The 4,254-nt window shown below is 33.1% G+C and overlaps 1 long non-coding RNA gene across 1 annotated transcript; it reads left to right on the top strand.

The window, feature by feature from the left end:
* Positions 1–2,224: 2,224 nt before the first annotated feature.
* Positions 2,225–3,592, top strand: LOC107914843 (uncharacterized). Its single transcript, XR_001689034.2, has 3 exons — positions 2,225–2,832; positions 2,978–3,143; positions 3,256–3,592. It is a non-coding gene; the product is annotated as an uncharacterized lncRNA (long non-coding RNA).
* The last annotated feature ends 662 nt before the right edge of the window (positions 3,593–4,254 follow it).

Genomic DNA, 4,254 nt, shown 5'->3' with positions numbered 1-4,254 from the left:
AAAAAAGTGAGAGAGATCCTGAGGTGTGAATAAGGGTTCGGCTGCATAAAGGAAAGGGAGTCGAAGATATTCTTCTTAGCCATCACAAGACACTATGCTGCCGAAGTGTGGACTGGGCAAGAAAAAGCTATTTCTCAAAGTTTTTTCGTTATTTCCATTAATGTTCCTTCGAAAGATTGAATTGAAGTAGTTGAACACCATGTCGGATGATATTTTGATTTGGAATTTTATTTCCCAGCCCATGAGATAAATCTCATAGGGTGAGGATTACTTGCGATGAAACCTTTGACCAAAAGTCAGAGGCAATGGTAGAGTACAGAAGAGATAGCCACCACCTTTGACCAAAATTCAGAGGCAATGGTAGAGTGTGAATCAAACCCATGTTTGAATTGAAATTGAGATAGTGATACAAATTCTTCTCTTCTGAATTAGATGGATGGCAAGTGGTGCTCCAACAGCAGTCAAATTGACAAAAAAAAAACCCTAAATCAGTGGAAGAGAATAGTAAAAAGGGCATTAAAGTTAAAAGTGTTATTTTATAGCAGCCATAAAAGTAAGAAAAGCCAAAAGTTAAATTGTATTCTACTATATAACAATGTCTTGATAAAAATTTTGAACTCTTTTGTGGAAAAATTATCCTGCTCGTGATGTAAATAGAGCTTCCTCTGTTTTCTTGACAAAAAAATTCAAAGAAAAGCAAAGAGAATAAAATAGCAAGATTTAAAATTCATATCATTCAACTAAAATATATATTATGTCATACTAAGAAACATAAATAGAAATTAGACTAAATTTCAATGCTCACAATAGAATAAATAAATCAACATTTTCTTTAAACAAATGGTTTGTGAAGTCAGCCAAGATATTCTCCATCATATACATCTCAAAGCTAATATTCAAGCTAAATTTTGCTAACAAAATTGTTGCTTTATTGGATTCTGTTTTGATATATCTAAAATAGTATTTGTTAAAATCTTTATCTATCTTTTTCCTAGTTTCAATATCATGTCTCATGCCAGAAAGATCTTCACCTGTAATATGTTGCATTCAAATATATTACACCTATGACAATGGTGAAACTAGGGGGCTGGCAGGGTCGCGGTCCCCCTAAAATGAAAACTTTTCTATATGTTCCCTTTAAAATTTTTAAAATTTAAAATTAGTAAAGGTAAAATTGTACTTTGGCCCCCATAAAAATATAAAAATTTAATTTAATCTTTTAAAAATCATAAAGATGTAGTCTATTAAAATGGTGGAATTGCATTTTTCCTATCATAAAAATTACAATTTAATTTCGGCTCCTAAAAGAAATTTCTGGTTTCGCCCCTAACCTATGACCAATTGTTTAAAAAATTCCTATCTCCCTTCTAATTATCGTTGTCTTTTTTGAATCTAAATTTATTATTACCTGTAATTTAACACATGTACGTGCTAATAAAAATATGACATAAAAATCAAATTAAATTTAAAATATAAGAGTGAATATTTCATCAAAACTCCATGGAAAAAACAATATCTAAATTCAAAATACAAAGTAAAACTCAACCAAAAAGTATTTATACAACTCAAAATTGAAATGGAAAGTAGCCCAAAATTGAATGTTATAATTCATCAAAAGAACATTATAAATGATTTAAGGGTGAAATTAACGAGGAGTTTTGGTTGCCTCCATTGTCTTCTATCTCTATGTCTTCCTTACACTAAAAGATTACTTAGGTGGAGTTAGAAAATTATTTGTCATTAGTTATTGATAAATAATTACCCATTTGAGATGATAGAAAAATAATAAATAAATAAGGTAACCAAAGGAATTGGAAGAAAAAACAATTGACGAAAAATTTAGAATGAGAAAAAAAGATAAGAAAGAGTTAAAAAATATTTTGTAACAGATGGAAAAAATTTTGTTTCTATATTTAATAGCCTATTAATTCTAAAGATTGGAAGATTTACTAAAATTTATAAATTGAAAAAATTTAATTATTTTCTAAAATACTTAATTATCCTTTTTTTTTAAAGAAGAACGGTTGGGTTTTATTATTAAAAAAAGAGCCCAAAGTTGAAAAGGCCTAAAAACACATAAAGGAACAAAGTCCAACAACTGAACTGGTCCAAAACACTCGGACAAACCAAATAAAACAATAAGAAAATATCAACCCAAATCTAAAAAAGATAAAATCAAACCGACAAAGCATTAAATAAATGAAAGAGTACACAGCACAACCCAACTACCCAAGCAGATTTTCCATTCCTTAACCATCTGAGCAAAGAAACCCTTCAGGTGCTTTCATAGAGGCACTGAAATTGTCTAAAAAATCTGCATAACACATTTCAGAGTTTCTAAAAGGGGCCTTTTAGAATCGACAACGACGCTTCAGTGTTTTGCTTAGCCATACCAAACCTGAAAAGACCCAAAATAACTATTTGATCTCGTTACTGATCTGCTTCCCCAGTCCCAAATCGTTGAATCGTCGATTGAGGTATCATTAGGAGCCCAATTGTTGTCGATCTACTTCTACTGCCTTATGCGCGAAAGAGGGAATGGCTCCAGCAAGATAAGTTTCTACATTTCTTTTTAGCCCTTCTGTTGCCAAGAGACGTGCAACACCATTTGCATGTTTTGGCACATAATGAAAAACACAGTGTTGATATCGCTCGCATGTTGTTCTTATGTTACAAATGTATGCCCCTATTTTTGACCTTTCGACTCCCTTTTCTTTCAGTTTTTGGATCACAGCCAAGGAGTCACATTCGATTTCCACACTAGAAAACCCAATTGAAAGCCTATCTCAGTCGCTTGGAAGCAAGCCATCCCCTCCGCTACAAACGGTGAAGGTATGTGACATGGATTATAGTTTTTGAACAAAGAAGAGTACCTGAATCATCTCGAATAATAATCTCTGAACAAGATTTGTTATTTTGTTGACAAAATCCTGCATCGAAGTTTATTTTAACGAAATTTCTTGTGGCAACTTCCAAGACACTATAGGTACTCTACATACAACTGATTTGTCTCTCCCACCATCAACTTCCCCCAAATAGTGCTTAATGAAATTCACTGTTGCAGTGGAATGTTGTCCTTCAGGCAATAACTTATTACGCTCAGTCCATATAGCTCACATCACACAACAAAACACACGACAAAGGTACGATGAGTTATTTACAAAAAACACGTTGAATCCAATCTTTCATTGATGACTCTGATGTTTCTGTTTGTCGCACGATACCTAACTGATGGCATATTTCTTTTGTCTACAGGCATTCCTAGAACACATGTTCCACTGTTTCAACACCATTGTGACATCGAGGACAATTTTCTGAAATAATCAGTCTGTCGTAATTCAAATTAGCATAAGTAGGTAGAAAATCATTTGTAATCCTCCAGGCTGTAATTTTAATTTTGGAGAGCTGGTCTAGGCTCCAAAGTCTCTTGTACAGATTAGTGTAGGGATAGGAATTTCCTTCAGTAAAAATTTCGTGATGATGATGTATTAACCATTTGTAAGCATCTTCTTGTATAAAGGTAGAGTGTATAACATCCTCCTTCCATTTCCTTGTTTTCGAATCAATTAAATCTACCAATCTTTGAATAGAATTTTCATGTGTGCGGGACTGAATTTTTTTATTTGGGTTCCTAGGTATCCACGCATCCATTCTCACTACAACATCTAAACTCATACCAATTGTCCAACACAGGCCAGCCTCAAGAATACCTTTAGTGGCCCAAATGCTCTTCCAAGTATAATAAGGAAGTTACCCTAAACTTGACTCCAAAAAATTCGTAGTTGGGAAATATTTTACCTTAAGAGTCCTTGCTAATAATGAATTCAGATAACTAAGCAAACGCCATCCTTGTTTAGCAAGTAAGGCTAAATTGAATTTTCATAAAAAGTGAAACCCAAGCCTTCATAATCCTTTAACTCACATAAACGTTTCCAATTACACCAATAAAGTCCACATTTATTGCTACTTTTACGCCACCAAAACTGACCAATAATACTCTCAAGTTTTGAGCACAAAGTATTTGGTAATAAAAAAACATAGCATAGGATAAGTAGGAGTAGCTTTGAGGACAGAGTTTACAAATACTGAAACACCCCTTACCTGAGACCGTTTTCGGAGTTGAGCATGAGGCGTTACTTGACTTAACTTAGAAGTTCGGGCCATAAAAATTTACTTTTCAAAGTTATTTCACTGTTCATAATAAGGTTGTCCACCTGCACAACAGCTACTAAATTAATTAGAACTCAAGCTAAA

The sequence above is a fragment of the Gossypium hirsutum genome, chromosome D10, assembly GCF_007990345.1.
Source record: "Gossypium hirsutum isolate 1008001.06 chromosome D10, Gossypium_hirsutum_v2.1, whole genome shotgun sequence".
NCBI classification, from domain to species: domain Eukaryota; kingdom Viridiplantae; phylum Streptophyta; class Magnoliopsida; order Malvales; family Malvaceae; genus Gossypium; species Gossypium hirsutum.
The sequence above is the reverse complement of the archived record's forward strand: the minus strand, read 5'-3'. Positions and strand labels throughout refer to the sequence as shown.